The sequence below is a fragment of the Toxorhynchites rutilus genome, chromosome 3, assembly GCF_029784135.1.
Source record: "Toxorhynchites rutilus septentrionalis strain SRP chromosome 3, ASM2978413v1, whole genome shotgun sequence".
NCBI lineage: Eukaryota > Metazoa > Arthropoda > Insecta > Diptera > Culicidae > Toxorhynchites > Toxorhynchites rutilus.
The window spans coordinates 108,505,664-108,518,963 of NC_073746.1; the positions used below are offsets into that span (position 1 = coordinate 108,505,664).

At 35.7% G+C, this 13,300-nt stretch overlaps 1 protein-coding gene across 2 annotated transcripts in view; it reads left to right on the plus strand.

Annotated features, from left to right (window-relative positions):
* Positions 1–13,300, plus strand: part of LOC129777486 (uncharacterized) — a 648,520-nt gene that overhangs the window by 337,891 nt on the left and 297,329 nt on the right. The gene's annotated exons all lie outside the window — the stretch shown is intronic.

Below are 13,300 nucleotides of genomic sequence, written 5' to 3' on the forward strand. Positions count from 1 at the left end.
AAAACCCCTGGTCTAGAGAATAACTGTCGAGCTCTAAATGCTAATTTCCACTTAAATGCATCTCCTGGACCATTGTGCAATCGTGTGAAAAAAAGAGCCTGTGCATTATACAGCATTTCCATGAAAAAAGGAACTACAGGAAGAAAATTTGCTTGGATTTAGCTTAAACCTTCCATATTGTTTTTAGACCTGTCTGTTTTTCACCTTTAGGGTTCTTTCATAACTAGAGCGGTCCGGAAACCGGTTTTTACCAATAAGCTCATTGTAGTCAATTTGTAATTTACGAACCGCTGGACCGATTTAATAGTTTTCGAGTGCAAATGAAATGTATTTTGATTGATTTTGAAAAAAAATATTCTTTTAGCACTTCAAAGGTGTACTTTTAGGTGAAAACTATGTTTATTTTTCGTCGTTTTTGAGGTGTCTAACTTAAGGAGACAACTTTTTTTTCGGAAAATTTTTTGATCCAACGAAATATCAAAACGTCTAAAGACAGGCGCATCGCCCGCGAAGCCTTTTCGAATGAGAACAACGAATTAGTGAAATACTTCAAATCGCACTTGCTCAAATTACAAAATGACAATCACGCTATTGTCATCAGCCCAAATAAAACATGTACTGGAGAGGAGAACATGCGCAAGTGTTGATGGAATCATAGCAAACGACTGCACAGCGAGAAACTGGGATTCTAAGAATAACATCTTCTTCTTCTTGAATGGCGTTAACGTTCCCTGTGGAACTATTGCGGTCTCAACGTATGTATTAACTAGCGTTATTTATTAATACTTAGTTGAGATTTCTTAAGCCAAATAACACACCTTGAATTTATTCCGAGGGGAAATTTCTTTGACGAAAAATCCTCCGGCCAGAACGGGAATCGAACCCGAACACCCAGCATGATAATGTGAGACGCTAACCACTCGGCCACGGGTGCACATTCCAAGAAAAACAATAATCTGGAATTCAACGTTGACACACACGAACGACATTGATTCCTACGACAACATCAACAAAAGCGACGCTATCATGAGCAAAGCCGACACTTTGCTTTGCTATTGCCAAGCCAAAACGCAATTCATTATCATAACATTACAGACATTACATTACATTACATGACAAAATAAAGTGCGGTCAGACTTGGGCCCACCTATAGCTGGATGTATTCGGTTGAATGGAAGAAACCTGGATTAAAGGGCGAACACGAAATTATTGCGACACATTCAACAGGGCAGAACTTTTTTACCATTGGGTAAAAATCAACCGAATTTTGCACACTTTCTCATTGATGTGTATTGTCTACATGCTGTCAAACTCGAAGTCGTGTTTTTCGATTCAACGAAAATGGAGGTGAACCAACGCGAGTCGAGAGAACAAATTCTTTCCAAACACCTGGAATTTCCTGACCTGTCGCACCGGCAGTTGGGAAAAATGTTGAACATTCACCATTCAACCGTCTCCAGAGTGTTGAAGCGGTTCCAGTTGAACCACGGCAAAGGAGCTGGAAGAAAACCGGGACCGGAGAACAAAAAGACGGAGGGAAAGGTGAAGCGGATGATTAAAGCAAATCCCAACGTAGCAAGCCGTGATTTGACTAAAAAGATCGGCATGTCGCAGAGCTACGTCCAGGATGCAAAGAAGAGAGCTGGACTACGTACATACAAGGTACAGAACTTCCCAAACCGCGATTAGCGGCAACAATCGACGGCTAAAACTCGAGCACGGAAGCTCTACGAGAAGATTCTGACAAAATATTGCTGCTGTGTGATGGACGACGAAACGTATATAAAAGCCGATTTTAAGCAAATTCCGGGGTTGGAGTTTTTCATCGGCAAAAGCAAGTTCGATGTGGACGACAAATTTAAGAAGAAGAAAATGTCGAAGTTCGCCTCCAAATATCTCGTTTGGCAGGCCATCTGCTCTTGCGGACTGAGGAGTGAGCATTTCGTGACAAAGGGCAAAGTAAATCGCGAGATCTACAAATCTGAGTGCCTCGAGAAGCGCCTTTTGCCGTTCTTGCAGCAGCACGACGAAGCTCCGCTATTTTGGCCAGATTTGGCATCATGCCACTATTCTAAAAGTGTCCTGGAGTGGTATGAGGCCAATTCTGTCCATTTTGTTCCAAAGGACATGAACCCGCCAAACTGTCCGGAGCTGCGCCCGGTGGAGCAGTACTGGGCAATAATAAAACGGGAACTTCGGAACAGCAAGAAGACAGTCAAAGACGAGAAGGACATGTTAAGAAAATGGAAAAAAAAAACTGAGAAACTGGTACCGGATGACACTGTAAAGACTTTGATGAAGGGCATCAAGCGAAAATGCGTTCAATTTTACACTCAAGGCTCCATCGATTAACTTTTCTTTTGATTTTTGAAGTAAATATATGTATAAAACTACCCTATAATTTTGGTTTGATTCTAAACATTATAAGAATATTAGCATGATATTTTCGGTGTCGCAATAATTTCGTGTTCGCCCTTTACTTCACAAAAAATACCTCCACAAAATACGCCCTGAGGAAATCGATAGTGAAATTTCCTTACAAAATCCAGATCTGTTTACTGATCAACACCTCGCCCATTTTCTGAAAACCGATCGAGTCTGAATTACCCGAACGGATTGCAATTTTGAAATCTGTAATCCGTTTGACTCAAGTCCAATCGAGTTGCGCAAATGTGGCTACCTACCCACGCAATTCGACATAGACAACATTGAACTTCGTGTTCCATTTCCGCGAAACAAAAATGTTACTGGATATTCAGGTGGAATAAACACGGAATAAGAACAAAAATTACAAATGAAAATTAGCTTTACAAATCAAATATGTGAATTAGTTATGGAATTTAGTCTATGTTCATAGAACGATTTCCGGAAAAAAAACAAATGAAATGAGCCTAACGCAAATAACCTCAGATAAAAACACAAGGTCACAAAAACCTTCCAAAAACATGGTGACGTGGAAAAACCTCATGGGAATAAATGCCATACACGAGAAAAAGCGCAACAAACCTATGTTCCACTGATTTCCCAATTAGTTTGCCCTTCTGTCCTCATCGCAACAGTTGTGCCGCTGATGGAATGAACAAAAAATTCCCAACAATCAAACTTCATAACTGAATTTTCCAATTTTTTCAAAATCAATTTGCAAAAAATTACCTAATTTAATACTACGTCAACTAAGCGGTCGTGTCCTGTAATTTTTTTTATTTGGAATTTTTTTTTGCCAATTTTTTTGTATTTATTAAAAATAAAACACAAATAATAAAATAATGGGTAGTAATAATATTATATGTTTCTTTTTTCAGAGCTCGAAAAAAACGTCCGAAATTCATGCAGCTCTACACTAGGATACCGTTGAAAAAATTGTAAAGGGTTGTAACTAGGACACGACCGCATTCTCTGCGTAGAACTACGGAATTACATTATTCAATCCACTTTTTTATCACTTTGGATATTATTTTAGAATAAATCTAAATTTTTTAAATAACTTTCTAGAAACATAGTTATTTTTACTACTGCAGTAGTAGAAGATTTCATTTTGAATTCGAACAATTTTAAACTGACATCGGGCGTGGTAAACTGATAAAGAATAATATGGATATCGCCGATACGTTGATACTGTAGATTAGAGTGCCAATGAAAATGGCCATCTCGAATATTCAACGGGAACGTGATTAAAAATGTTGAATCTCACGAAAAGCTACCCTATGAAAATCACCCAAGGGATAGTAAAGGAAATCGGGTTTTTCAAAAAAAAATGTTGGTGCCAAATGTCTTAAAACGAAACGTCAAGATCTACTGTAACCTCGAAAAATATTTTTTTTTGTCAATAATCGACACTCTGAGACATACTTTTTTTCGGAATACAAGGCACAACGTATGGTTTATGATGCCAATGATAATCGTCATACTAATTTTTCATAAGTGACTCCCAGCGAAATGTTGATTTGCACGACAAAATACCCTACGCAGAGTATTATCGCAAATGTTAAAATTTAAGTTTTCTGAAAATCTAGAAATCACCCAAGGAGCAAGTAATGGAAGTCGGGGTTTTCAAGAAAAAAAAATGGTTGATGTCTAATACCTTCAAATTGAATGAAACGTCGAGATTCACTATTATCCCGAAAAAAATGTTTAATCAAAATTGACTTTTTACACTTGGTCGTTTTATCGTCTGAAAAGTCGATTTTTGAGGAAAAAATTTTTTTTCGAGATAACAGTACTTCTCGACGTTTCATGCAATTCTAAGACATTTGGCATCAATTTTTTTTCTTGAAAACCCCTATTTCCTTTACTACTTTTTTCCCTTCAAAAATTTAAAGGTCATCTTTCTCTCATACATCCATTAGCACTCTACATATAAGATATACAGGGTTTTCCAACTTTAAATTCGGAAAGTAAATTGAAATAAAACACACTTAGAATTCGAATTTCGATGAAACTTTTATTTCAAATTAAAGTTTGGTTTATGCCATTATGTGTGAAATACAACATCATTCAAATGTCCACCTAGGGCTTCCTCGCACACCTCGATCTGGAACAGGTAATTTTCGATGACTTTTCGGCACATATGGGCGGTATCTCGGTCATAACTTCACGAATGTTGTCTTTCAAATGTTCAAGAGTTTGCGGAGAGTTGGCATAGACACGGTCTTTCGCATAACCCCACAAAAAAAAGTCTAGCGGGTTAAAATCGCATGATCTGGACGGCCAATTGGCATCACCAAAACGCGAAATTATGCGTCCCTCAAATTTCGTTCGCAATATGGCCATGTTCGGTCGTGTTGTGTGGCACGTGGCGCCGTCCTGCTGAAACCACATGTCATCCGTATCCATATCTTCAATTTGTGGCAAAAAAAAATCGGTTAACATGCGGCCATAGCGCTCACCATTCACAGTTACCGTCTCGCCGTCCTCATTTTCAAAGAAATACGGCCCGATGACTCCACCAGACCACAATGCGCACCAAACAGTGACTTTTGGCGGATGCAATGGCCTCTCAACAATCACGTCAATCATTTTATTTTCAACGAATTTACATCAACAGTTCCAGATATAGAATTCTGTTGGTCGCAGCGAAATTTAAATCCAAAACTACATCATTTTGTCGAAAAAGATTCTGGATGCAAAGCAGCCGTGGACATCATATCAAACCCGTTGGACTATTTCAAATTATTTTTCCCAGAATCTTTAGTAGATTTCATTGTGAAACAAACAAATGACTATCATAATTCAATATTAACAAATCATATCTGGAAGATTAATTCGCGAATATATTCATGGTACAATACTGATACAGATGAAATGTACTGTTTTTGTGTACCGTATTGTTAATTTCTCGTGTCAAAAAGCATTGTTACACGGAATATTGGTCGAAAGATAGATTTTTAAAAATTGACATTTTCCATAGTATTATGCCTCGAGACAGATTTTTGAGCATAACTCTCCCGAAGTATTGAACTCTAGAGATAAATTGTTTAAAATTCGTGAATTATAATTATAATATAATTTTCTTTGAAACAAAATTTCCACCCTTTTCAGAATATTTGTATCGACGAAAGTTTATTATTGTTCAAAGATCGCTTATCGTTCAAGCAATTTATTCCCTCCAAACGTTATCGTTTTGGCATAAAGTTCTTCATTGCTTGCGACTGTGAAACGAGGTGTATTTTAGATATGCTAGTGTATTCAGGTTTGGAAACAGAAATTTCTGCGGTTCAAGAAATTTTGGGTATATCCGGTAATATTGCCATGACTCTAATGAAAGATGATCTCGGGAAAGGTCACAGTTTATATGTAGATAACTGGTACACTAACCCAGTGTTATTCAGTACCTTCAGTACCTTCAATCAGACAAATAGTTGTGGTACTGTCAAAAAGATCTACGAACTTCATGTACATACCAAGGCAAAATATATACTGACGGTCCATTACGACTTATTGAAAGACATTTTCCAATCACATACTTTAACTCGTCTTCGAACAAAAAAATCAATCGCGAAAATGTGTAGTATGTAGCAAACATAACATTCGTCGAGAAAGTAGATACGATTGCAAAGAATCTGATGTAGGTATATGCGTTGACTCATGTTTTAGGATATATCATACAGAAAGTAATTATTAAATAGTTTCTTTAATTGATTGTTATTTTTAAACCCTAAGAATGGTATCAAAACTCCGGGTACTATTTTACTCACTAGTCACTATTCTGGGGAATACAACGACCAACATGCGCATAACGCGCCGTACCTGCTGATGGATTTTCTCGAGAGAGGGCCGCAGTGAAAAGGTTAAGTAATTGTAATATAAAGCATATCAAACAAATCTTAGAGAATTTCCGATTCGATTGGTACGCAAATCATCAGAATTCGTTCGCTGTAAAAATAGTTATTAACATTAACTTTATTTCATAAAAACGTGACCTGTTTTCTGATTTGGCACCCTTCCTGAAAGACGTTAAAAGTGCGTCTCCATTAATTCAATATATCTGGATTGTCATTATGGAGGCGCATGATTTTTTTAGATGAGCAAACACTCAACATTTAAAAGAATCTCAAAAATAAAAAACGAAATGTTCCTGAATTGCGAGATTTGGGATAAATGATGACACAAGTGCATAATATCCAATGGAGACAATTTTCAAGGAGACAACATTGATATAGACGAATAAATAAATATTATTTTCAATAAACGAAAAGTTTCGTTATTCTCTGAGCAGAAATCACAATCCATCGCAATGATATTAATCAACGATAGTTTTTAACAGCGAAGCTTTTTTTCTTTGCTCACTGGGTCAAAAAAAGGATGTTTCAATGAATATTGCTATCATTGATTATCGGTAATTTCGTTTATTTTTCAGAATGCGACCTGATTTCCCAGTACAATTATTACACAGCTTACCTTACCATCCTACCGTTAGAGCTAAATCAGTTTCGAAACAAAACATAACAACTATCGTCAAATTTTATGCGGGAGAAATCAGTCGGAAGAGAACGAAACCGTGAGAGCACCGAAAAAAAAACGCGCGCGGGTGGCGAAACACTGAAACTGAACGAAAGTTGGCGGTAACTTCCGCTCACTCTCTCTCTCTCTTCTCAGCCCGAAGATTCTCACCGAAGCGTGGTGGACCACACTGTTGTTGGGTTCTTCGGCTGGTCGGTCGGATGAAGTATTGCAGTTTGGGTTGACTTCCAAGCCACCAGTTTTAGTTAGTGGTTTTCTCGATGCACAACCAATGAAGAGCGCGCGTGTTATTCGGTTTCGTCTTGTGTGCCCATGCTGAGTTCTGTTTTCCTACCTTGATTTACCAGTTACTCGTAATCTCGTAATCTCGGTCCCCACTGTCTCTGTCCCCGTCATACCCTTCAACGAGACTGTCTATTGTGAATTTCGTTAGTTTGGCTGTGAAGTTATGGTTTCAAGTTACCACCTGATGTAATGTTTCTTACACAAAAAGCTGTGTAGTGCTATGCCTTGAAGTTTTCGAAAATTGTGATACACACACCTTCAACGTAACTTTTGGATGTTTTCAATTATTCTCACACAATATCGAATTTCTGGTGCTTTATACAACAGTGCTTTACTGGTCTCTATAGTGCGGAGGAGTGAAACAACATTGTGCCGAAAGCGGAAACTACTAACGCAAGGTCATTAAAATTTGAAATGTTGCAACTCATAATAAAGTGATTTACGGTGGCCCAAATTACTCGCAGAACAAATAAGAAGAAAGAAACGCTGAGATCGCGTTAGATTCCAATCCCTGTGAGAAGTAACCATTTGCGAGGAATAAAAGTGCAATGGAAATTCAAACGGATCGCCGTATCAATCAGAAGTTTGAACACTGCTTTTCAATTCCATCGAGCGAACGGAAGAAATGAGCGTGTGGAATGGAAGCATCTGTTTTCTAGCGCCACTAACGCTGATGGCGAAGGATTTCCCCCGCGGCCCCGCGGCACTGCTATTAAACTTTCGTGTCGAACGTGAAAAGATCAAATGAGCACGCGACGAAGGAGGAAAAAATTAGTGAGAGGAGAATAAAAATCCCCCCATTCCAGAAAAATTCACCGCTGCCCTTGGTACGGATTTCCACGCAGCGGATCGGTAAATCGGAAGCCGAGAGCGCCCTGAGGGGGGAAGATAAATGTGATAATAAAACGTGAAAGTGATAAACACAGAGAAAAGAATGAGCCGATGGCTATCGCTGGCGCCAAGTGTCGAAAGGTGAATGTCACACAATCGTTTTTCGGATCGAATCAGCTGATCGGGTGATTTCACTGATTCGGCTGAACTGATAATGATAACGCGTTTCATCGATGAAGTGGGAAAATTGAGTGGAGTGTTATTGGAATCTGGCTTGGCCAAGCGGATGATTGGAGTGATGGAAGATATATTTCCTGGAGTTTGTTAGGGCTTTGATTGGTTGTAGTATAGCGCGAATATTTTTTGCATTTCGGAATAGACGAATTTCATGCCAACTCGACTGGCCGTTAGCTGCACCATCTCAGATAGCAGTGAAACGTTGTAGGTGTAAAGACATGGGTCATTTAAGCAACTTTGCATACTTCAAGTATTCGAAAAATAATTAGATTACTTTTTGGATAAAGACAATTTTTTTCTTATTTTTTTACAAAAATTTATAATTTAAAAACTATGATACCTACAAAATTCTTGTCAAAGGATGAAATGTAGAAAACTGTTCAAATTTTTACAAAAAAAATTTTTTTTTGGAAAAAAAATTCGCCGACAAAAAAAATTTTTGTGTGTGAATTCTCACGTTTGACATGTTCTTGACATGTTTGTAAATAGAGAAAAGTTAGCAGAGCATGTAAATTGCGATAATTTATACATAAAAGTGTTACGAATCAAGCATGAATAGTATTTTTTCAAACAAAAAAAAAGTTGTTGTTCGAAAAACTTTTTCCATGTAAATGTGCCCATCGTCCGATGTATGGAAAACTTGTTGGAAATTTTAAGGGCAATTTATATAAATTTTTTTCAGAATTTTAAAAGCCTATGTGTTGAAGAAAAAATGAATTTTAATTTCCAAAATATTTTTTTTGCAATAATTTTTTTTTTCCGAAAAATTCTTTGATAATTTTGAATGAAAACCTAAGTAATTTCCAACATTTCATCCTCTGACCAAATGCAGACATGTTTGTAAATAGAGAAAAGTTAGCAGAGCATGTAAATTGCGATAATTTATACATAAAAGTGTTACGAATCAAGCATGAATAGTATTTTTTCAAACAAAAAAAAAGTTGTTGTTCGAAAAACTTTTTCCATGTAAATGTGCCCATCGTCCGATGTATGGAAAACTTGTTGGAAATTTTAAGGGCAATTTATATAAATTTTTTTCAGAATTTTAAAAGCCTATGTGTTGAAGAAAAAATGAATTTTAATTTCCAAAATATTTTTTTTGCAATAATTTTTTTTTTCCGAAAAATTCTTTGATAATTTTGAATGAAAACCTAAGTAATTTCCAACATTTCATCCTCTGACCAAATTTTTGTAGATCTTATAGTTTTTAAATTGAGATTTTTCGAAAAAAAGTTGAAGAAACTTAAAATTAAAAAAATAAACTTTAAAAAAATCTATCAGACCTACAAAATTTTAGTCAAAGAATGAAATGTAGGAAATTATTTTGGTTTTCATTAAAAATTACCAAAGATTTTTTTGGAAAAAAATTCATTGAAATAAAAATATTTTTAAAATTAAATTTCATTTTTCTCGATAACATATGCTTTTGAAATTCTGAAAAAAATAGATATAAATAGCCCTTTAAATTTCCAACAAGCATTCCATACATCGGACGATGGGCACATTTACATGGAAAAAGTTTTTCGAACAACAACTTTTTCATGTTTTCTTTGAAAAAAATACAACTTATCCTAATTTTGTTTAAAGTCAAGATAGCGATATAGTGTATTCGACAAAGTTTTGGATCTTGTTAAAATATAAACTTTTGTCGAAGGCATCAACATTCTATCTTTTATAGTTTTTGGAATATATGTAATTTTTGTATGTAGACTCCTGAAAAAAAAAAAGTTTTGCTCGTAACATTTTTGTATGTAAATTCTCACGTTTGACATGTTCTTGACATGTTGCTAAATAGAGAAAAGTTACCAGATCATTTAAAAAGCGATCATTTATAGAAAAAAGTGTTACGAATTGAACATTAATAGCATTTTTTTCAAAGAAAAACATGAAAAAGTTGTTGTTCGAAAAACTTTTTCCATGTAAATGTGCCCATCGTCCAATGTATGGAAAAGTTGTTGGAAATTTTAAGGGCTATTTATATCCATTTCTTTCAGAATTTTGAAAGCATATATTTTCGAGAAAAATTAATTTTAATTTTCAATATATTTTTTTTCAATAAATTTTTTTTGATAAATTCTACCAAAATAATTTCCTACATTTCATTTTTTGAAGGCATTTTTGAAATTTTTAGTTTTTTCAACTTTTTTTCGAAAAATCTTAATTTAAAAACTATAACATCTACAAAAAGATGGTCAGAGAACGGAATGTAGGAAATTACTTAGGTTTTCATTACAAATTATCAAAGATCTTTTTGGAAAAAAATTTCATTGAAAAAAAAATATTTTGAAAATTAAAGTTCATTTTTCTCGAAAACATAGGCTTTTAAAATTCTGAAAAAAATAGATATAAATAGCCCTCAGAATTTCCAACAAGTTTTCTATACATCGGACGATGGGCACATTTACATGGAAAAAGTTTTTCGAACAAGAACTACTTTTTCTGCAAAATTACTATTAATGTTTAATTCGTAACATTTTTATGTAAAAATTATCGCAATTGACATGCTCTGCTATCTTTTCTCTATTTAGAAATATGTCAAGAACATGTCAAACGTGAGAATTTACACACAAAAATGTTACGAGCAAAACTTTATTTTTTTCAGGAGTCTTCATACAAAAATGACTTATATTCCAAAAACTATAACAGATCGAAAGCTGATGTCTTCGACAAAAGTTTATATTTTAACAAGATCAAAAACTTTGTCGAATACACTATATCGCTATCATGACTTTAAACAAAATTAGGGTTAGTTTAATTTTTCTCAAAGAAAACATGAAAAAGTTGTTGTTCGAAAACCTTTTTCCCTGTAAAAGTGCCCATCTTCCGATGTATGGACGACTTGTTAGAAATTGTAAGGGCTATTCATATATGTATATATTTTTGAAAATTTAAAAAAAATACTTTTTTGAGAAAAATCAATTTTAATTTCAAAATATCTTTTTTGACAGCGAAATTTTTTTCCAAAAAATTTTTGGTATTTTTTTTTTTGTGAAAATTTAAACAATTTCCTAAATTGCATCCTTTGACAAGCATTTTGAAGGCATCATAGTTTTTAAATTATAAATTTTGATAAAAAATTAAGAAAAAAAAATTGTCTTTTTCCAAAAAGTAGTCTAATTCTTTTTCGATTATTTGAAGTATGCAAAGTTGCTTCAATGAGCATTTCTATGTCCTGTCTTATACTGAAGTGTATTGAGTCTTATCGTACACTTTCATATTTGATCATATTTCAATTCTGTACATGGACATGAGCAAAGGAGAAAAAAACATGAATTGTGCTTTCGAAAAACTAATCATTCCTTAATACTTACGCCTCACAACACTCAAGTAACACATAGTGTGTTACATATAGGTTTGAAGCTGAGAATGAACTGTTAAACAAATTATTTTTATATTTGTTGATTTTACTATTCATAATGATTTCCTTCGACTTCAGTTCATTTCATAGTGATTCAATGCTTGTTCTAGCTGTACGCATGGCCCTAATGCAATAAAAAAAGCAACTCCTGGTATTTCTTTTAATTCTCAAAATCTAAAAGTATTGCATAAACCAATCAATGCTCAGCGATTGTAAATTTAGAAATAAGCGATAATCAATTCAAACAGTTTGTGTATGATAAACAAAACAGCCTTAAACCGAACAAGCTAGTTTCCAAACATCACTCCACTCAAACACTCCAATCATCGGTACGTAGCTAGATGTTTTAAAATAACCCCTCTTTAATTAGCCTCAATCAAGATCTACTGAGTCATATTTTCCCGAACGTTTCGAAACAACAACAAAAATCTGCAGGAAATAAACCAAATTACGGTGCGCGGGCTGACCAGATCAGATAACATCAAAGCATCAGCATCGTTGGTGGCGTGTAAGATGAGGGGAGTGCAAAAGTAAAACAAAAATAATATCACATTTATGACTAGCGCTAACCCTCTTCTGCCAACATTCGTCGAAACCGTCGAGGAATAAAAATTCGTCCGCCATGAATAATTCACCAACTGTCTGAACGTAAGCCCCCTCCGTATGATGAAGGGGAGAGCGAACGAGCATGCGAACGTCACCTTGCTTGGTTTTGGTTTGCTGCTAAAAGGAAACTCACCTCCATTAAGATAATTTTATTGATTAGTTCGCCACCCACAAGTCCGAGCAATTCAAACGTAAGTAAATGTTGGTTAGTGCTTAGTGTTCGATGTGAAGAAGTAAAAAAAATCAACGGTCATTCAGAACCTCCTGAGCGGTCCCAAAGCTATGGTGCCGAGATGTATGTGTGTTTGTGTGTGAAAGTGATTCAACTTTTCTCATTTCCTCCCGCATCAGATTTCTGTGCCTCGATTAATGGTTTCGTTTCGCCATTTTCTACCAAGTGGAATTTCACGTCGCTCGATAGGTATATATTGTAACCTTCCTTAGGATATGTAAAATGCGCACAAAACTTCTACCCCCCCGAAGAATCAGTTTGAATCGCTATCGTGAGGGAGAGAGGGAAACCAAAACACACACACACGAAAAAAAAGTTTGAACTTATGAAAGTAACAGCTTTTGATGCAACGTGACGTTAAAAAGTCATGCAGAAATCAACTTTTCTGAACTCTCGCCGCTGCCGCCGTTGTTTCTGCCACTGCCTACAACCTGCGGAGGTTCACTAGGAAGAAAGAAAAACTCCCGGCGGTCGGTACGATTGAAGAGCTTTGAAAAGTTGACTTTCGGCTTCCGAAGGGATAAGGGATGGGGCATGGAATAGGAACAGAGTGGTGGGGGGAGAGGTCTTGTAGGTCACAACCTCAGAAAGTTATGCAGCTAACGAGTTTTTCGTGAATATGCACATAGATTGTAATGGCGCGGGAAATGGATCTATGCGGATTTGTCGCTTTTTTTCCTCTGTGATTCGTTTCCTATTCTCGTCTCTTCCATTTTGGAAAGAAGCCGTCTGTAGGAGATTTAACCACACGAGATGGCATCGTGACGTCCTTGGTTGAGATGCCACAAGGT